At 43.6% G+C, this 23,172-nt stretch overlaps 1 protein-coding gene across 1 annotated transcript in view; it reads right to left on the reverse strand.

Annotated features, from left to right (window-relative positions):
- The window catches only part of lrfn2b (leucine rich repeat and fibronectin type III domain containing 2b), a gene marked incomplete at its 3' end in the record, with an annotated part of 32,166 nt that extends 13,689 nt beyond the window's left edge, over nt 1-18,477 (reverse strand). Inside the window, exon 1 of the mRNA XM_083898434.1 lies at nt 18,206-18,477. The remainder of the gene's footprint in view (nt 1-18,205) is intronic.
- Nucleotides 18,478-23,172: the final 4,695 nt, after the last annotated feature.

A 23,172-nucleotide genomic window follows, 5' to 3' on the forward strand; every position in this document is an offset into this window, starting at 1 on the left:
TTCATACTGTCCTTGGTAGACTGCAGCTCAGACAGTGACACAGTTTTAATGAGAACCAAGCTCTCTTAATGGGTTTGCAACTTTCAGGAAGTGCCAGTGTTTTACATCATTAAGGTTAGAGTGACATAATGTAGGATTTCAACGTTCAAATAATGTCTACAAGATTCATTTGATGATACATCAACCTCACTACCAGGTGAATGTCAAAAGCTGTCAAAGCCCGTGCAGGTCTGCATCACCTGCATTGGCGCTGTGCAAATTTTGGTGTCCGGCTCCATGTCGCAAAAAGATCTACAACGTCCTACTTTATGGCATACGTCACAGCTTGTTTTATTATTTTAATGTTGGCCTCAACTTTTTTAATCCAGTGGAGCAAAACATTTTACCCATCTTCTACTAGGAACCTTCCTCGAACTAGAAGCAGTGGGCAGCCTCTGACTCCAGATTGATGGTCAGTGCTTTGCTCAGAAAAAAAAAACACATGCAAACAGCAAAGAAATGACCTGGGACAGAGTTTACCTGGGACCTTCATGATTGGACGCAACAATGGCAACCACTGTACTGTCCCCACATTTGCTCAAGGCTGACAGGTTATGCTGGAATTATTGATGAAAATGGCCAAATAATCCTGCTTAATGTACCTTCAATCCTTTCTGAATCCTGTACATCTGTGAACAGCATGGGCTCAAGGCCAAAAGCCCCACTCACTTATTAACCATTCCTGATCCTCTCACATATGACTGAGCCAATCCTGGTTGTGATGGAGTAGCACTCACAGTCAGACAGCAGGAATGCTGTCCCTCAGGAATGAGATCAATTTCAGAACCTCATTCTTCCTCCTCTCTGTGTGAGCTGTGGGGCTCAGACCTGCTTCTCAGTGTTTACAAAGACTAAGGTCATTGCATCTCTACAATCAAGTCAAGAGGATTATTTTACATTATCTGTTCTTTTTTTGTTGAAGCTAGCTGTGTTTTATCTTTACCAAATAAAAATATATGGGCAGAGGGCAGCACATTTGAGAGAATTTACTCAGATGTTGGTGGTTAATCATTAATCTAGGAAAAACCCTATTACTGGCATCAAATATATGTAAATTAGGTGTCTGAGCAATACATTAACTATGTCTATGGTCAAACTGCTGAAAATACCATCTTATATGGGACGGATTTACCATGGTAAACACAGTGTTGTTTTACAAGCCATGTAAACATGGTCAACTGGACTTACACTACAGGGCAAAGAAACATGCTTTTATTGTTTCATCTTAAATGTCTTTTGAACATAGTTCCAGGAAGTGACTGAATGCAGTGTGGTTTACTGTATGCCTTTTGGCGTAAAAAAGGTTTGCTGTGCACAGGGAGAGTCTCGCCCTGTTGTTTTTTTTCATGTGATTATTATTACCGGGGAAGGAGAGAGAGACGTGTCTCCTGCAAGTGTATGCTCAGCCCCCTGCTGTTCACGTCATTAATACATGAGGGCACAACAGTGCACAGCTCGTACCATATCAACTATTTTGAGGATGACACAACATGTGTCTCTACAGAAAGGAGGTGGAACAGCTGACTGACTGGTGTTCCACCAACATTTATCTCAATGCACATGTAGATAAAACAAAGAAGGTCATTGAGGTAGATATGATCACAGACTACAATAATCCTCATACTCTACTTGTAGATGATTTAAAAAGGGTTGTAGGCAGTATTGTAGATCAGTGCGGTGCGGCGGTATTGTTTGTTTTCCATACGGATAATGTGTGTGTGTGTGTGTGTGTGTGTGTGTGTGTGTGTGTGTGTGTGTGTGTGTGTGTGTGTGTGTGTGTGTTTGTGTGTGTGTGTGTCATGCTGACCATCTGTGCCCTTCATCCATCTGTGGTTGTAAAAGCTGTTCCCATCTGCCACAGATCATTGTGAAGAGGGTGGGGTTGCCCAGGATGGAGGATGACCCTGATCCTGTCTTTAATCCCCCAGCACACGAATAGTGAAAGGAGGTAGGTCCTTCTACAAGGGCTGAGGTTCTACCTGGAACCCTTTGCTTATGAAAAAACATTTCCCAAAAAAGGGTTTTTCAAGGGTTCTTGGTAACACTAATGGTTCCAGTAAAAACATTTTGATCCAGAGAATCCTTTAAAACCCCTTTCCTGAGTAAAGGATTTTAAAAGGTTCTTGGTGGAACCCTCCAAAAGGGTTCAAGGTGGAACCTTTATAAAAAGGTTCTACCCTATGAGGACAAGCCGAAGAACCTTATATCGTTCGACTTAGCACGTTTATTTCTATTTCTATGTACCTCAGAAAGGCCAATCTGTTCTGTAATCTTCTGTAGAGGGTATTGTCAGTGCAGTCCAGTGGCTTCTGCTCCTATGGTCGTTCACCTCTAGCTCTTTAGTCCTACTGATGCTGAGTTTCAGGTAGTTATTATTGTAGCATGCAACTGGTCTCTCTCTGTCTTCTGTGTTCCTCTTCATTGGGAAACCTCTGTACATAGCAGGAACTGGAGTTGTGAGGGAAATCATCCCAGAACATTGTCACTAGTTCACTGTAGGTAACTGAACTGGCTTGAGTTAAGTGCCAGTTAAGTTTGAAGATGATTCACATTTCATCCAAGAGGCCTCTTCAGTTCAAGAACTCAAGTGACTATGACCATGACCTAAATGACTGAGAACATCACATAATTTCTAATTGTACTGTCCTAGTGTCTTCACCTCTTTCCCTAATTCCTAGAGTTCTTCAGATTTAGGCTCTAGTATTTTAATTATTTCTCTGCCCAGGGGATATCATAATCATCTACAATATTCAGGTCTCAACTATGAAGGTCAATCTATGACTGTCTTTGTTCGATCAACTGATTTTAAATCAAATTTTGTATCACTGTATTAGCAATGTGCTTGAAAAATAACATTATATTACATAACATTGCCCTTCAGTTGTTTTCCAGAAGCAGTGACATAACTTTCTTAATAGTTTTACTACTTGATTATCCACTTTGGGCCTGATTTACTAAAGCTTTGCGCGTGCAAAAACGTGTGCAAACTGGATTGCACACGCAGATTAGCGTTGATGCTGATCTACTAACAGAGTGCAACGAGGAGTGCGTCCCTCAGACGGGCAAAATAGCACCCGCAACCGATTTAGCGTTCTTGCCTTAATGCATATGCAATATGGGGCGTTTAAACGCTATTTTGCGTGTGATGGGAGGAGAAAATGTAAATATGTTATTTTAGCACGCGCAAAGTGATTTATCAAACCTGAAACTGATTGCGGTGTTTATTTTTGCGTCTATATTTAGCACGTTTGAAAGGCAGATCTTAACTGGCACAGCGGTGTGCAGCACGCACATGGCTGCGGTTATTTATAGTTTTATATATTTGTAAATCAGGAAATTACGCTTTTCCAGAGCATGTTCAACTATGCGTTCACAGATGACGCACATTCATTTCTTATTTGGTATATCTGAATAAATTAAACATAGATATTCAGAGGAGAAATGCGTGTTTGTACTGGTATGGGCTTACCTTGGTCTGCAGTTTGTGGTTCAAGGAGGGGTCGTACCTATGTTCCCCGGTTAAGACCCCGCTTTACCTTAACGGGTCCAGCTCTAACCTGGTCTACTCTCGGTGCACGGCGAAGCGCAGGTGGCACAGTGCGCGAACGTCACCAAAACCTCACTATTTAATGTAATTATCTGAATCAGCTATAGATATATCATCTATATCGATTGTCCCGTCGCCTCTGACGTCAGATCAAAGGCTGTTGGCACGCGTAATGGAAACTCAGCCTGACTGAATGAACACAGATGAAACCAGGGACGGACTGGGACTAAAAAGCCGTTGTGATGATCCGCTTTATTTATTTATTTACTTATTGACAAGAAAGTCACTCATCCATTAGATCCATAGAAACAGCAGAACTCGCTCCCTGGCAGCTGTCAGTGAGCTGCAGGTGAGTCAGCAGGAGAGCGCAGCACCTTCTTTTTTTTTTTACGGCAACATCCATAGTCCGTAGTTTTCTTTGTTTGATACGTCAGGTAATGATGGAGCTATCCAAAATACCGACGCAGGATTATAATAATAATAATAATAATAATATAAAAAGGTCCTATGGACCCGGGGAACAATATGTCATATATGCCTCGATCCCAGTTATCTGCTCATCGCAGAACGTCACTTTCTGTTCAGTGGCTTCAAATTTATTTCTGCGCTTCCTTTGAGTCTGCTCTTTCTCCATGTGGACAACTCTTGACTCGCGCAAAATCCTCATTTAAATAGGGCGGTCTTAACCACTTCTGCGCCTGTAGTCAATTGCGGCCGCAATCTTAGTAGTTCACCCGCAAAATGTAATCCTGTAGCGGGCGCAGTCTTTCTGCTCGCGCAAGCAATTTAGCGCTTGCTATTTGGAATCTTAGTAAATCAGGCCCTAAGTCTGCTAATTTCTCTTTGCGAGCCACCTCACTGATGCAAAATAATCATATTATGTCTATAACAATGTAAATCTAATATATTAATTAGCAAGATTCCAAATGACTTAAACAGGTACAGTATGTGAAGCTCATGCATGTCTTGTTTATCCTGGTTCACTGCAGCCATTAAGAATACATACAGGTGTGACCAACATTACCAACCAATGGTTCAATTGTAAGGGGTGATCACACTATGCATCTGATATTTTAGCCTGCTGAATGTGTTATTATTATTTTTTTTGTCAATATTGCATACATACTTCCTGCATTTTCTGGTTGTATTCTAAGATTGAGAGATAATAATCTATGGTCATTATAGCTTTGTTAAAACACCAAATCTACTGGTAGCCTCAGACAATTGCGCAGTACTATATAGAAATAAAGATATTCTTTCGCAGGTCATCTTAACCCATTAAGGCCTGAAGCACCTGGAAAACCTAAAACCTCAGTAGGTTCAATGCCTACTAAATGACTGATTTCTCAGCCTCTGTAGCAGATAGGAACACAATTCAAAAAGTATTTGAGAGCTTACACCTGTGGCTCTCCTGCGAAAGTGAAACAAAAATGTAAAAGTAAAGTGAATAACTATTTTCAATTAAAAAACAGTAAGAAAATAAAGTAATATCAACTTGTGATTGATATTAGTCCTGATGGAGTGTGAAGAACAATAACAGACTGTAACAGTCTGCTTCACATGCAACGGTGATAGTGCTTACAGCGCTGTGGCATCTGCAGGTAAATCCACTGTCACCCCTGGTGCGCGGTTGTAAACACTCCATCGATTACAGTGGTACTTATCGTCATTATCGCCGACCTCGTCGTCTTCAAACATAATTATGTCTTAACCATAAATCCTGGTCGATTTGTTCAGTGCGTTCGAAGTTATTAGCGATGATGTCATTGAAGACGAGAAAACTCCTCAAAATCACTGCCCTTAGAAATCTCTCCACTGTCAAAGTCCTCCATGTTTGCTCGAAGTAATTTCAAAACAATGTCGCGAGGAACTCTTATACCCCCTGAAAAATTGACGTGTCTGCTTTACCGGCGTCTATGGTAGAATAAAACGCGCAGCCGCTCTCGCGGCTCTAATGGTAGAAATGCGGCAATGCTTTCAATGGGTCAATGGGTTAAACAGGTAATGCCTAAATGCTCTGAGTTGCTGCCATGTGATTGGATGATATTATTATTGAGCAGTGAACCATTGAGTCTGGTCTTAAATTCATACGACAAAAAATTGTCCCACTCTGGCTCTATCAGTGCACATACATTCACTGTTACATGCCTGACACTACTCTCCCCAGCCATCTCGACCATCTCTTCTGGTGGGACACCATGGTGTTCCCAGGCCAGCCGAGCGATATAATCTCTCCAGTGTGTCCTGGTTCTGCCCTGGGGCCTCCTTCAAGTTGGGAATGCCAGGTATCTTGACTTGATGCTTGAACCACCTCAACTGGAAAATCAATGGAGCTGCTCGCCTCCAAGCCTCTCCCGAAAGTCCATCTTCCTGTGCCGACACCCTGCAGAGGAAACAAATTTGGCGCTTGCATCTGCAACCTTCTTCTGTTCAGTACCTGCCAACAGTGTGTGACCATAGGTGAGAGTTGGTGAACCTGACATCCTCCACCACCCTGTTGCAACTAGAAATCCTGTCCATAAAAGTTATTCCATAATTCCGTAAACAGGATCTATGACAAAGGGAATCCTTGGCAGAGTCCTAACTTACTGGGAACAAGTCTGACATATTGCTGGCAATGCGAACCAAGCTTTCATTCTGAGAGAAGAGATCGGACTACCCATATAAATAAGCAGTCCATGCCATACTCCTGGAGTACTCCCCATAGGACACCTCAAAGGACACGATTGTGAGCCTTTTCCAGGTCCAAAAAGCACATGTAGTCTGGCTGGACAAACTCCCATGTCCCTCACAGTATCCTTGCAAGGGCATCGAGCTGGTCCAGTTTCTAAAACAGGGCTTTTTTGGGCTGCGTTAAAAAATGGCAAAAATTGAGAGTATACCTACTTCTCCAGGGACTGCATCTTTTGTGCAGAATGACGCTCTCCTTTCCTTGCATTGACATTTTCAGTGTGTTCAAATGTTCAGACTCATTGCTGAGATAGCAACAAAGGACAGACATTAGTGGTAGTGGTTTTGATGGACAGTGGTTTTGATTATCACAAAAAATCTATTAATTAAGATTTTAGAAATTATTCACCTCAGAGGACTAAACAAATCATGTCTGCACTAATGTGAAGTGTGATACTGAGATCTTGACTACAGCATGCAGTCCAGTTCTGGCTCAAAAACAGTGGTTTTAATGCGAAGACGTCACACAGGTGAGAGTCACTTAGGGCACTTTCACACCTATAGTTTGATTGCTTTAGTCTGCACCGGTCAAAAAATGTTACAATGTAGCAAACAGATGTGGGTACGGTTTGCTTTCACATGTATAAACGAACCAAATTGACCGCAAAGTCCATTGGCACCGGAACCAGACTAACCCCCGATTTCCCCCCTGCGCGTCACAACCGCGGAACATCAGCGCTGGCTCGCTGAATACGGCTGGTTCACAAGGTAGCGCTTTCGTGACGCACCCCGTGGGGATTGACGCTAGGCAGAGGACAGCGCAAAACGGCAGCACTGACGCGCCCGGTGGAAATTTGGGGTAATCCCGTATCTCACCTTATATCCATAATGCATTAAACTATACCGTTTCGTTGCTTTCTCACCAGAGGAACCGTACCAAAGTAGAGCAGATAAAGTTGCATAACTGCAAAATCCCAAAACAGCCTGGAAACGGCAGCCCTCGCTATCAACTTTCCTTTTTTTATCTACAGTCACCATGTGAGAAAAGGGCTGGGTTGAAATGATCACAAAAGGCCAAGTGTCACAGCGGCAAGGGTGCCACATATCATTGATATCATTGAACAGAGGCTGCGGGCCAGTGAACATTTCAACATGGGCCGCAATTGGCCCCTGGGCCGGACTTTGGGCATGCCTGGAAAAAAGGGCCGTATGTCTGCACCAGATGAGGGGGCCCTACCACTTATTAATGTATTTTACTTCATTAGGATTTAACTTAGGTGAAAACAATTCATGTTATTTATTTTAATTTTAAGAGTGTCTATTTTTTTTTTTTTTTTTTTTTACAAACACAGTGGGCGGTTGGGCTGCCCCAGAGGCCCTACCACCAGGCTTAGCAGGCTGTGCTTAACATTTAATTTTTTTCCCCAAGTTTTGGTCCCTCACTGCTCTTCTCAACGAAATAAAAGCTGTATTTAATGTAGTTTGAATCATGCTTTTTGTTTTGCTATGTTTGGAAATGCTCAGACTTTGCACCGACATGAAGGACATTTGGTGTGGTGGCTGCAGCTAACTAGTGTGTGCACTGTCTCAAGGGAGGGGTGTGTCTCTCCAAATAAATGAAAAAAAAAACATTCTCAACATTTCTTTTTGACCTTAACTGGCATAGTGTGAGGAAGTGAAGAGTGATTCAGTAAATGAATGGATGGATAGATGCTGCTGAGGAGGATGGGGATTTGCTGTTTAGGCCTCAGCCAAGACTGAGACACAGCTCTCTGCTCTAGGGCTCAGGATAAGGTTTTAGTGTATGTCAGCCAAGAGCATGGTGACATATGTGCTATTATTTATAGCCAGCAGATCCGCTGAGAGGCCCAGGGGCTGCTTAGTGGAGGATATCACTTGCAGAACCAAAGACCAACCTGGTAAGAACTGAGCTCACAACACATTAAAAAAGAGCCCATTAACAAAAAATGTTATCTTCCACAAAGGAACTTCTACTGTCATCAGGGTCAAATCACAATGAAGAGATAAATGTGTGTATGTCTTCGTAGAATAAGAGGCTGGGTGTACTGCCGCAGGAAACACTTACAACACTTACTTACTTTGCATGTGCCACTCAAGCAAATCACAACTGTGTTCTGAAAAATGTACACTATGTTTAGAGCAGGATTAGCAGTTTCACTGTGATACTCTATCTGGGACAACAATGATGCACAACAATGTACAATCATGGCTGCTCTTAACAATCTGAACATGGCTGTTGGACTCCTGCAGTTCTGACGCCTCCAGCATGACACCAGATGTGTAGGTAGAGTTAATGCTAAGTCTATTAGAGTATGACACTAATCTACGTAAGGCACAGGTCATCTCTTAGTACATAGTGGGATCAAGGTGAGGGTTTTCTCACTTGGTGTGATACTTCAGCTGAACATACACACACACACCCACGCACGCACGCACGCACGCACGCACACACACACACACACAGACACACAAATCCTCTACAGGAAAACAGTAACAGTAAACAACTTCCAGTCTTCAGCCCTGTTCAGTCTGCAGTTACCTCAAAGTCCCACCTCCACATGTTTATTCAACCAATGAGTAATAAAAAAATACAACTATTTTACAAATTTTATAATTCTAAGCAAGAAGAAAAGAAGAGAGAATCCCACTGTAAAATAGGTCCAGTTTCATGTCAGACATATTTAACGTGTCACATGGATTATAAAAAACAATCACAGAGTGAATATACAAATACCACAAAAATAAAAGTATATTTATATTCAGATACTATCATATCATACCAGCACGTTTAGGTTAAGGACATAGATTACTCACCTGTTAACGACAGATGGAAGTTGTATGCACTTACACCCTGTTATCACTGGTCACTTTATCAGGGACACCAGTTCAACTATGGGTTAACGCAAATATCTTATCAGCCAGTCACATGCAACAGAATGCATTTAGTCATGTAAACATGGTCAAGACAACTTGTTGGTGCCAGACTGGCTGGTCTGAATATTTCAGAAACTGAACAGAGATTTCTTTTTTTCACAACCATCTCTAGAGTTTGAATTAGGGATGCACCGATTAATCGGCCAGTGATCGGAATCGGACGATTTTCACGTGATCGGCCGAAATCGGTAACCGGCCGATCAGTCAAAATATTCCGATTTTAATAAGCCGATCAAAATGCACCCGCATCGCGCAGCATCAGCAACACATGTGCACGCGGCTACACGCACATGTAGTAGAGTGTAGGGCTGGGTGGTATACCAGTTCACACCAAATACTGTTTTTTTCCGTTATGATATGAATTTTTAATATATACGGCCATACCGGTGTATTTGATTACACAACATCCGCGCAGCCGCGGCGCTACTTGCTCTGCATGTAAACGTTTCATTCATGTTTATTTATTTGTTTCAATCACTGAATGAAGCCTGTCATATTTGGGACAAGAGTCAGGACCTTAAATTACTTGCACAAAACTTTTGATCAGCATTTGTTTGTTTGTCATTTAAACCTGTGTGCGCAGAGAGCGCGAGGCATTGTTGGCACGGGGCAGGAGAGAGAGAGCGAGCGAGAGATAGAGAGAGAGAGCGAGCGAGAGAGAGAGTGAGGTCATTTACTTATTTGTGTGTAGGTACTATGTTGTGAAATATGTTTAAACTTAAAGGGCCCATATTGTGCAAAATCAACTTTTTAATCATTTTAGTACTTATATTTGGGACTCAGGGGGCCATACCAGTCCCCAAAATGTGAAAAAACAAGACTCAGTCATGTTTTAGTGGTTCCACTTAGTGATAGTATAGGCGATAAAACACGCGATGTTTAAACCTCCCGCGCAGTTACGACATAGCAACACATTTCACCGTGAATGTTGGCACCCCGCCAGGCAGAGTACTTCAGAGCTCCACCGTAGCTCCTCCTTGTCCCTGTGAAATACGAGAGTGCAGGTGAGGGAGGAAGAGTGGCTGAACGGGGAGCAGGACCAACTGTCCGTGGGGAGACTGCAGTGGAACTAACTGTAAGTATTCTTTAGAAAATACATGCTTAGTTTGTCATTGTTCGCCTAATGCGAGCAATGAAAGTCTTCACCGTGTCAGTGCAGTAGGCTGACTGTGAAATGTACTGTGGTGTGTTTTTGTGCTCGGGGAAATTGGCTTTAGGTTCATATGCTTATCAAGTATCATGTTTATATGCTTCGCTGCTAGCACGAGCAGAGACGTGGCCTAACAAACAGTAATAACTTCTAAAAAGGTATGTTTACTTTGTCATTGTTCGTGTAACGGCAGCTAAGGCTAAATGTGGTTAGCTTCACAAGCCATTGGTTGTTGATCGTGTATGTAAATTCCTATGCTAGAAAAACACCTTGAACGCACCAGTTACGTGCCTGCAGTTATCGAGTGACATGTGTGGATCAATAATATGAAGAGCACGCGACTGAAAGCACTGCAGAAAGGTATCAAAGGTAGGAAAATATCAGTTAACTGCAAACATTTAGGCTTCAATGTGACAGACGTCGAGCAAAAGTAAATTGTTTGCAAAGTTTCTCGCGCTGTCGGAAACACGACCAGCGACACCACAACACAGTCCTCTATTAACAACACTCCTTACAATGCCGTGTCTATTAATCGTGATTTAAATATCAATCAAATTAATCTTTTTTGTTATTACGTATGGACATACAGCCACACCAAAGTAAGCAAGTTATGCAGCTAAATAATGTAATGTTAATCATTAATTTAAAAGAAACCGACTAATGTTTACCTGTTAAATACAAAGAGGTGATAAAAGAAGTCCTACATTTGAAAATAAATCCCCATTGTATGAATATTTTGGGAATATGTACAATGTGTTCTTATTCTGATTTAGCATTTTATTCTTTTGTCTCCCAACACTTTACCTGGCAGGCATGCACTTCAATGAAAATACAGAGCATCTGATGGTGAGCTGCTGTTCAAGTGGAAGAAAGGAGAATGCACAGCAAAGCCAACGTTCAGTAAGTTTTCTTTTTAAATTTTTATTGAAAGTCACACTAGAAATGTAAATGTCCAAACAAAACAAATATATGAATTACACTAGTAAAATAAATAAACACAACAAATTAAATGCAATATTGCACTTTCTGTTATTGCAGACAACGTGGAGGAAATAGTGGACCTGGTGTTGGAGAAGGTGTTTCTGGAGCCTGGTCTATACACAGATGCAGTTATGAGAATGTCCATCCCTGAAGATCGCTCTGCACAGTTTGAGAAGCCGGACAACAAAAGGTGATGGAGCGATATGTGACGAGGTTCAGTCAAGGGCAGGTCTGAACCCCACATAGATGTCTTCAGCCTTAGGGAACTCTCTCCATAGCACCACACAGCTGCGCAGTGGCACACCAAGTTTTTGTCCCAGAAAACTGTAACGGCTGAACAGAGTGTGTGTATATAAATGTTTAGTTGTACATGTACATTTTTTAGTTTAGTTTACTGTTTTATTTCTGGAATGTCACCTCGCTGGGGGGGAAGGAGCCTGAACTTGTGCGGGAGGTGGAGCGATACCGACTAGAAATAGTCGGGCTCACCTCCACGCACAGTCTGGGCTCTGGAACCCAACTCCTTGAGAGAGGCTGGACTCTCTACTACTCTGGAGTTGCCCAAGGTGAGAGGCGGCGGGCTGGTGTGGGCTTGCTTATAGCTCCCCAGCTCAGCCGCCATGTGTTGGAGTTCTACCCGCAGAGCGAAAGGGTCGCGTCCCTCCGCCTTCGGGTGGGGGGTAGGTCTCTCACTGTTGTTTCGGCTTACGGGCCGAACAGCAGTGCGGAGTACCCGGCCTTTTTGGAGTCCCTGGAAGGCGTACTGGAAAGTGCTCCAACCGGGGACTCCGTAGTTCTGTTGGGAGACTTCAATGCTCACGTGGGTAATGACAGTGTGACCTGGAGGGGCGTGATTGGGAGGAATGGCCTCCCCGATCTGAACCCGAGTGGTGTTTTGTTATTGGACTTCTGTGCTAGTCATGGTTTGTCCATAACAAACACCATGTTCAAGCATAAGCGTGTCCATCAGTGCACGTGGCACCAGGACACCCTAGGCCGGAGGTCAATGATCGACTTTGTGGTCGTGTCATCTGGCCTCCGACCGCATGTCTTGGACACTCGGGTGAAGAGAGGGGCTGAGCTGTCAACCGATCACCACCTGGTGGTGAGTTGGATCCGCTGGCGGGGGAGGAAGCTGGACAGACTTGGCAGGCCCAAGCGTGTTGTGAGGGTCTGTTGGGAACGCCTGGCGGAATCACCTGTCAGGGAGGTCTTCAACTCCCACCTCCGGGAGAGCTTTGACCAGATCCCGAGGGAAGCTGGAGATATTGAGTCAGAGTGGACCATGTTCTCCACTTCCATTGTGGACGTGGCTGTTCAAAGCTGCGGCCGTAAGGTCTCCGGTGCCTGTCGTGGCGGCAATCCCCGAACCCGGTGGTGGACGCCGGAAGTAAGGGATGCTGTCAAGCTGAAGAAGGAGTCCTATCGAGCCTGGTTGGTTCGAGGGACTCCTGAGGCAGCTGACAGGTACCGACAGACCAAGCGGACAGCGGCCCGAGCAGTCGCAGAAGCAAAAACTCGGGTCTGGGAAAAGTTCGGGGAGGCCATGGAGGAGGACTACCGGTCGGCCTCGAAGAGATGTCCGGCGCCTCAGGAGGGGGAAGCAGTACTCCGCCAACACTGTCTACAGTGGGGGTGGGGAGCTGTTGATCTCGACTGGGGACATCGTTGGGCGGTGGAAGGAATACTTCGAGGATCTCCTCAATCCCACTGACACGCATTCCCCAGAGGAAGCAGAGGCTGGGGACTCAGGGGTCGACTCATCCATTACCCAAGCTGAAGTCACTGAGGTGGTTAGGAAGCTGCCCAGTGGCAAGGCACCGGGAGTGGATGAGATCCGACCTGAGTACCTTAAGTCTCTGGATGCTGTAGGGCTGTCCTGGTTGACACGTCTCTGCAGCATTGCGTGGCGGTTGGGGACAGTGCCTCTGGAATGGCAGACCGGGGTGGTGGTCCCTCTTTTTAAAAAGGGGGATCGGAGGGTGTGTTCCAACTATCGGGGGATCACACTCCTCAGCCTCCCGGGGAAAGTCTATTCCAGGGTACTGGAGAGGAGATTTCGGCCGATAGTCGAACCTCGGATTCAAGAGGAACAATGCGGCTTTCGTCCTGGCCGTGGAACACTGGACCAGCTCTATACCCTTCGCAGGGTGCTCGAGGGTTCATGGGAGTTTGCTCAACCAGTCCACATGTGTTTTGTGGACTTGGAGAAGGCTTTCGACCGTGTCCCTCGTGGCATTCTGTGGGGGGTGCTCCGGGAGTATGGGGTCGGGGGCCCTTTGCTAAGGGCCGTGCGGTCCCTGTACGACCGGAGCAGGAGCTTGGTTCGCATCGCCGGCAGTAAGTCAGACTTGTTCCCAGTGCATGTCGGACTCCGGCAGGGCTGCCCTTTGTCACCGGTTCTGTTCATTATTTTTATGGACAGAATTTCTAGGCACAGCCGGGGGCCGGAAGGGGTCCAGTTCGGGAGCGGTTGGATTCCATCTCTGCTCTTTGCAGATGATGTGGTCTTGATGGCTCCTACGAACCAGGAACTCCAGAATGCGCTGGGGCGGTTTGCAGCCGAGTGTGAAGCGACGGGGATGAGAATTAGCACCTCTAAGTCCGAGGCCATGGTTCTCGACCGGAAAACGGTGGCTTGCTCCCTCCGGGTCAGTGGAGAGATCCTGCCTCAGGTGGAGGAGTTTAAGTATCTTGGGGTCTTGTTCACGAGTGAGGGAAGGATGGAGCGTGAGATTGACAGGCACCTTCGTTGTGGTGAAGAAGGAGCTGAGCCGAAAGGCAAAGCTCTCGATTTACCGGTCAATCTACGTTCCTACCCTCACCTATGGTCATGAGCTTTGGGTTATGACCGAAAGAACAAGATCCCGGATACAAGCGGCTGAAAGGAGTTTTCTCCGCAGGGTGGCGGAGCGGCTCCCTTAGAGATAGGGTGAGGAGCTCTGTCACCCGGGACGAGCTCGGAGTAGAGCCGCTGCTCCTCCACATCGAGAGGAGCCAGCTGAGGTGGCTCGGGCATCTGAATCGGATGCCCCCTGGACGCCTCCCTCGGGAGGTGTTCCGGGCATGTCCCACCGTGAGGAGACCCAGAGGAAGACCCAGGACACGCTGGAGTGACTACGTCACCCGGCTGGCCTGGGAACGCCTTGGGGTCCCCCCGGAAGAGCTGGAGGAAGTGTCCTGCGAGAGGGAGGTCTGGGCGTCCCTTCTCAGACTGCTGCCCCCGCGACCCGGCCCCGGATAAGCGGTGGAAAATGGATGGATGGATGGAATGTAAATGTGTTTTGATATGTAACATTTTAACAATAGTCAAACTACCTTTAGAAATGGAAAATAAGGAATGGAACAAAGTTGCAAAATTTAATTTATATACGTGTACTGTTACAATAAAAACAATAAATAAAAATAAATAACCAATCTACTTGCACTGCTTCACACCTTGCAAAAATTTACAACATGCAAAATACACTAATAACACAAACCAAAATACTCTTATTTTTCAAAGAACAAAACAGTGCTATACTCCCTCAGCACAACATTTATACAGGGCTGTAACTCTGCTGAAACGTTAACGTGATGGAAACACGTGACGCTTGTCCAAAGTCTGAACAAGTGTCTTGGATCCTGCGTTGCTTACGGTACTGATGCTAACATGTCCTTCACTACCATAAATGTCACAGCCTCCGTTATCTCCTGATAGCATTGTAAAGAGTCTGCCGTGAGGACCATGTTGTGATGGCTGACGAGCTGAGCGAATAAGTTGTCGTGTTGCCTTCAGGAGCAGACACTACAGCGCGAGAGACATAGCAAACAATTTCCTTTTGCTCGACGTCTGTCAATGTGTTTCCGGTTAGCAGATGTTGTCCTACATTTCTTCTCAACCAAAGGCTACCTGTCGTGTTTCCACGTTCTCTCCTCATTATTGATCCACATACGTCAGTTGCAGCTGCAGTAACACAGGTGCATTCAAGGTGTTTTTCTAGCATAGGAATTTACATACACGCCGCGCCGTGCGGCGCATTAATCGTTTTTCTTCGATTCTAATGTTTTTATGATCGGGAGAAGCCAAAATCGTGGTCACTCCATGCATTACGGTGAAACGCAGTAACAACGGGTAAACGGACATTACTATGGGGTATACAGAGCTTGGGTTGGGATGATGTGCATGACAATAGGTGATAAGTGGCGACAGTATGGCTGTGGATAGTAAGTTAGATGTCGAACATAACAATGATGTAACGTTATTACGGAGGAGCTGAGAATAAAAAAGGGTGCTATTACATTCCCGCTGGTGTGGAGAACACGGGAGTAGCATGCTCGTTACTCACACAAATCTAGAGTTTTATAAGCAGTGAGTTACACAAACAGCGGCCAGCGATCGCAGTATTTAGTCCGCGACAGTTTTTAACCGACGTACAAACACAAACATTTTTAAGAAAAGTTCAAATAGAGATCATAACTAACCATTCTGACACGTCCTGTTGCAGTCTACATACAACTTCTTCTGTGGCTTCTTCTTCCTCTTCTTGGTTCGCGTTCAACTGTTGTCATGGTAACATGAGCATGCCGGCATGCATCGACACTCCCCTGGAAGCAGTGGGTGTGTGTTTACCTGGGTCTCATTCACATGTAAATGACCAGGCACAAAACCGAACATTCTGAAAAGGGCTGTTTTGGCAGAGTTATTGAACTGCTATTGTGCTTCATCCTTAAGATATTTTGACTAAAGCATGACACAGACATGTTCATTAGGGCATCAGGAACTAGTTTAACTAGGGGATAATAGGGTATAATATGGGCTCTTTAAATAAACAACACATACCGATAGTGATTCGTTTTTGTATTTTTAGTTGGATATTGGATGTGAACAACATGGTTCCATAACACTGCACTTGCAAGATGTGTGTGAACTTCTATTTTATAGTGATTCGTTTTTGTATTTTTAGTTGGATATTGGCTGTTGAACTGATGAAACTGATTGTATTTCTATGTTAAAATGTTCTATTAAAGAGAAAAGATGCAAAAATATATATCTTTCTGTATGCTGAAAAGTGGTTTAAAATTTTTAAATCGGAATCGGCTAAAATCGGTATTGGCAGGTCAAACTTCTTGAAAAATTGGAAATCGGAATTGGAACCAAAAATGGCAATCGGTGCATCCCTAGTTTGAATCTAATGATCTGAAAGTGTTCAAATATCCAGTGAGCAGCATTTGTCTGGGAAAATGCCTTGTTAATGCCAGAGGTCAGAGCACAATGTCCAGACTGATGATAGTAGGGCATCAATAACTCATATAACCAACCAAGCACAAGAGCATCACTGAAGACAAACTCCTTCTACTGTGTACCTCATAGATTTGCACATTCTTTTTATGCAGTAACAGAAAAACAAAAGCCAGGACAAATGTAGGAGCCATCAAGGCCTTTAAATATTGAAGAAGACAACAACATCTACAGCTTCCAGTCCAGAGGAGTGCATTGTGACAAGTATGTTTATTCACTAACAGAAGTTCAGGGAACCCTAGATTTCCCCCGGGTGCGTCAGTTTTAATCTGTCCTCTGCTTAGCGTCAATCCTCACTGGGCGCGTTAAGGCAGCGCAGGTCTGCCTTGCGAGCCAGCGGTATTCACAGAAGATCACGCAATAATCCTGAACATACGCGAGTTTGCGAGATCCCGCAATAAACTGTGTGTATAAAGGAAACAACAACACAGCTTCTTTTCATTCTCCAACATGGAAGAACTGTTGATCTGGCGTCATAAATTATTTTATGTTTCTCCACTTCAACAATCAGACTCTCGTCGTCCATTGTACCGACTCTCCGAGACGCTCTGATCAATTGACTGTTGACCTGGTAGCACCAGTTATGACGTAATTGAGTGAAGTTGTGATAGGCTATATGACCTGCGTATTGTGTTTTATTTTAAAAGGGGGCGAAAGTGTTGAGCTTGACGCGATTTAGCAACGGCACAGTCAAAAACAGAACTGCTACAGATACAGACTGATATCGCTGCAGCGCGGAGAGCCGATGCTGGGATGCTGCTGATGCCGGATTTCCACTGCTTGTGGTGCGTCTGCGTGCCCCACCGTCCGTCAATCCCCACTGGGTGTGTTGCTGGTCCACAGTGCTGCATCCGTGGACCCACAAGATCTTGCTGAATTCACGTATGATCGCGCAATAACAGGATGTATGTAGCGTCGCAAAAATTAACCAGATGTATCTGTGCTCCACTTCCACCCCACACGGTCTGCTCTGTTCTGAATTGCTGCGGCGTGCTTCAGCATCCATCAAAAACAGACAATTTTCTATATGCTGTGGAGGGCTCCGGATCGCCGGAGCTAATCTGGAGTCGGCACGCATGTTACACAGTTAGTGGACATACACACATTGACTTTAATTGAAACCTATTGGTTGTGGCGGCGCAGCCGCAGACGAACCATGGAAATCCGGCTTAATGGAAGTTTGCCCGCCACTAAGGCCCTCCTGCATTATAGGCACAGAAGCACTAGCGAGATTCTCAACAGGGTTTTCTTCACCCTTCATGTAAGTCACTTTTATGACAGGTAGAGAAAAAAACATAAAAAGAATAATAATAATATAATAATATATAATACTTTAATGAAATAAAAGGTATTTTAAAATATCTAGAGCCCTTACAATCCACGTATCCACACACACACACACACACACACTCTGTATATATACACACAGTATATAGAGTATATATGATGATACGACCCCCTGCAGGGGTAGATAGGGCACAGTGATGAATATGGAGCAGAGAAGAAAGCAGAAGTTTGAAGGAACGTGTTTGATCAACATAAACAATATCGTGAATCCGTGTGTCTGAACGTTTATTCTTACCGTTCATTTTAATGCGGCTTCTCTATTTCGATGATCAAGACATCGCAGTTTTCACTTCATCTATTCCACTCCCGTTTGTTTTCCATCCCCCGCTCGTGGATGCTCGGTTTCGCCCGCAGTCACTGGTGGAAGCTCCACTCACACAATCACAACCCGCCCGCTGTGTCCTTCGAGCCGCAGAGCAAACACAAACTCACACAAATGTTCCAGCCTGACTCCAGCCGTGAAGCGGGAGGCATGAAGACAATCTCCCAGGGCGGATCGACGGACATCCATCCTTCTCTGTTGTGCTGCTGGTCCTCGTGCAGCAGCACAGCAACAGCGACACAGGAGAGCAGCAGATCCACTCTCTGACTTGACTGTGCACGTGACATGTGACACATTAAAAATGCACTTGGAGTTTCATGTATCACCTCATTAATGAAAAGGTGGAAAAAAACACAGTTACAAAACGCGTGAAAACTAATGAAACTTTATACAGCAAATAACACGCAGTGGTATTAGATTACACATTGATTACATTATATATTATTTGTTATCAGACTGTTGTTTTATTAAGGACTCAATGCTGACCATTTTCTTATTTTATTTTGAAGTGACCAATGACCTCAATTCTAAATGATATATGAAGAAATAATAGGTGACATTGACATTTGACTGGATTCCTGTTTCCGACTTCCCTCACTGTCTTTAAAGAGCCCATATTATACCCTATTACCCCAAGTTAAACTAGTTCCTGATGCCCTAATGAACATGTCTGTGTCATGCTTTAGTCAAAATGAGGATGAAGCACAATAGCAGTTCAATAACCCTGCCAAAACAGCCCTTGTGCCTGGTCATTTACATGTGAATGAGACCCAGGTAAACACACATCCACTTCCACCGCTTCCAGGGGAGTGTCGACGCTGGCACTCTCTCTCTCTTATTATACTGTAGAAATATATATATGTGAGGTTATTGAATACTTGGGCAGCTGCTTCCTCAGATGAGACACAAAAGCAAGTGCAGCAGCGGCCTCTGGTGGCTGTAAAGAGTAATGTAAAAGATTACAGCACCTATTCCCAGGCAGTCTCCTATCCTAGTATTAACCAGGCCGACCATCTTCCGAGATTAGACGAGATTGGGGGTTGTTCAGGGCAGACCCAGCTGCAGAAAAACGTTTAGAGGGGGCCATTACATTTTTTCAGGGGGGCAAACTTTTTCAAATTTGCTTCAGGGTGAACAATATGGCACTGTGACCACTCCTACAGTGCGGAGAAATACGTTTGCTCTCACTAAAAAGGGGGAGTTCATTACAAAATACAAAAAAATTACAAAAAAAATAAAAATAAAATAGTGTCTTGCCGTGTCCATTTATCCAATAAAGCATGTATTCAAGAAGATGGCACCATACAGCAGCTTCACTACTGGAAACAGAAGCACTCATGTCAACCTGAACACTGAAGTAAACTGGGAGAGGTAGCTACAGCAGCTAGGGAGCACAAAGAGCACCACAAAGCAGTGTTACCCTTCTGCCTACATATAACCTAAAGTTTGTGAGTGAGTGGGTGAGTGAGTGAGTGACCTGAATCATGCAGGTGAGTTACACTGCTCTGTGCTGCTTCTTGTGCTCCCTAGCTGCTGTAGCTACCTCTCCTAGCATGAATGTTTACGCCAGTGTTACCGTTGACTTCAGCGCTTCTGTTTCCAGTAGAAGTGAATGCCGCTGCTTCCTGCTCACTCCCGTTCGCGTCGTCACTTCTTGTCCTAGTGTTTATTTATTTATTTTTAAATGACGGATATCCATTTTGAACACACAGCTAACTAGCGACTCTATGAGCAACTGCGACCATAAACGTCAAGTGACCCGCCCCCACCACCTGTAATTGGCCAGCATGTTGCCTTCGTTGGTTGGTTGGATTTGTTCAATTGTATGATCGACAAACCAGGATAGAAATAATAGCGAATTGGCCACTCCGATGTAAAAAACAAAACCCAAATAAGATAAACAGCTTCCAGCCATATACTTTATAAAAAGCCCAGGGCACAGCTGACTCTGTGGGCTGGCACGGCCCCCCAATGCCCGCCCATGCCGCGGGGACTGGTTCAAGGTGGTGTGGTCGTAAGCACTGTGCAAAATACAGAGGGGACCCTGGAGTGGTGAAACAGTACACTCCCCTCATTTATTAATGGGATTTACTAAAATATAAATCAAAAAACACTATTCCATAAACTCCCTTGAAAATAGAACAGACCTGTTTGCAAATGGTATCATTGATTAACTTTTTTTTTTGCGGTCCATGTTCAAATGTTCACCGGCACACAGCCTCTGTTATAAAATCAATGACATGTGGCACCCTTGCCACCGTGACACTTGGCATTTTGTGATCATTTCAACCCAGCCCATTTCTGACATGGCGACTGTAGATAAAAAAAGGAAAGTTGATAGCATAGCCTCTGCCTAGCGTCAATCCCCACGAGCGCAAGGTTCGCAAGGCAGGGCTGCCGTATTCAGCGAGCCATCGCTGATGTTCGCGCCGGTGACGCGCAGGGGGACAATCGGGGGTTAGTCTGGTTCCGGTGCTGATGGTCTTCGCGGTCAATTTGGTTCGTTTATGCATGTGAAAGCAAACCGTACCCACGTCTGTTTGCTACATTGTAACATTTTCTGAACGGTGCAGACCAATAAAATATAGGTGTGAAAAGCACCCTAAGTGACTGTCACCTGTGTGACGTCTTCCACTGTTTTTGAGCCAGAACTGGACTGCATACTGCAGTCAAGATCTCAGTATCACACTTCACATTAGTGCAGACATGAATTGTTTAGTACTCTGAGGTGAATAATTTCTAAACTCTTAATTAATTGATTTTTTGTGATGGTCAAAACCACTGTTTTGAATGTAGAAATTTACAGTGCAGTTCATTTGAAACATGAACTGAGATATGTTTAATATTCACTAAAGTGTTTCTTTCCAGACAGACTTTTCTTCATTTTATGTGGTCTTCAAATACGAAAGGCAGAGTGATTTGGGTCATTTGTATTTAATGTCATTGGTTCAAAGAATGTCAGGCTAAATGGTTGACCCCCACAGGTTTTCACCTTACCAAATCTGGCCCTTTTGCAAAAAGTTTGGACACCCATGTCCTAATCAAATAAATGAAATGAAAAAACTTTTTTTGTATCACACTTATACTGTATGTCTCCCTTCTGGAAACAAAGGACGACGCAGTCCATGATGAAGGTCTGAATTTTGGTGACACTGTTTTAACCATAGCCTACATTTATATTTATATCTTTTTTCTTGTTGTGTATACTGCATGTTATAGTATTATACAGCTCTGTCATGCCCAGTGGAACTGATCCCATCAGCAGAACATATGGATGAGGAACGAGCTCCTTGCGTTGGGTCTGTGGCCACGGTCACGTGCTGTACGTCACCCTTTAAAGAGGAAATCAGCATTTGTGCAGGTTCTGTCACAGCCTGTAAAGCAGGGGCCCGACAGCCCTCATATTCATGACTGTTTCTCTGATGTGCCAGGGAAGTTTATCTACTGCCTTGCAAAAAAGAGGCAGAAACCATCAGAAGGGCTGCAAAAGAAGAGGAAGTAGATATTTAAATGAATCACAATTTCATTTCACACTGTATACTAGTTCAAACAATAATGTATAGGCTTTAGGTTTGTTGTAGTATTTACGGCATATTTATGTAATTAGTTATGGTATATTGTATTTACTGTATATTTCTACTCTTTTTTAACATGGAATCTGTTTTATATTTATAATTCAGTTTTGTTTTCAAATAAAGTCTTGCCAACATGACCATGGCTGTATTTACTTGAGAGGGTTTATAATAATATAAAAATCAAACAATCAAATGTTTTTATAGCCACATGTTAATAAGCTGAGCTGTACACAAAAAATAATTTGGTGATTAATATAGGTAACTTTATGTTGAATGTAATTCATTTAATAATGTGAAAATTACAAACAAATGTAATTACTTTTATAGCAAATACAGTATTATATTCTGTGTATATTCTTTCACCTCACTGTGTTTAAAGGAAGAGGTCACATTTTCATTATACCAAGATACCAGTTTGACATCTCTGCTCTAAACTATTCCTGAAACTATGGCCCCTCAACTTGATTTAAAGCCCCCGCACATGGGAGTCATCTGCCTTCTTTCCATGTTTCTGTTCAACAGAAGAGGTTTGTAACAGTCGGGTTGTACCAGACTTTGGTAGCACTTGTAGTTTTTGTCTCTCACTCACATTCCTCACGTTTGTGATCAGTGTTAGGTTTCTCTGTTGTTTATGTCTGTACTGAGGGAGGGATTCCTGATGCTTGCTATTGTTTACAGCATTATATTGTACCAGCTGTAAAATACACAGAGATATAATGAAATAGGAATACATAAAACATTAAATAAATGGGAGAATACCACATATTATTTAGCTATGAATTAAAATATATTCCCACATTTTTTATTTAGTGCTGCATACATTACATTGTGAATAAATTTGTCAATTTTAAACTACAAAAATGTAATTAAAAGCAGAATCATTGAATGATGACAAGTGTTACAAATGTGCCTTGTTGTAAACTAAATAAATGCAATGCAGTCTATAGGACATGGTTTTATTTCAGAACAAAGTACACAAAATTAAACTATAATTTATCAAAATAATAATAATAATTACTCTTTCAATTTCAATAGGGTTCTTGCACAGTCGTGCTCGAACCCTAATGAGTTTGAACACAGAATCTAAATGTATTTTCACAAAATGGCCACAGGGTGGTGCTGACACTCTGCCACTGACTGACACTCAGTGTCAAATCAGGAAACTGAAGCCTGAACTACAAACATTATTCAGCAACAGTTTTACCTTCAACCCCTTCAACAAAAAGCTGATGATTGTATATTTGTTTATCTCATTGCTTGAAAACTTTGAGTTATACATTCGTAAACAGACATTTTATTTTCCAC

Source organism: Microchirus variegatus, assembly GCF_963457635.1.
Source record: "Microchirus variegatus genome assembly, chromosome: 12".
NCBI lineage: Eukaryota > Metazoa > Chordata > Actinopteri > Pleuronectiformes > Soleidae > Microchirus > Microchirus variegatus.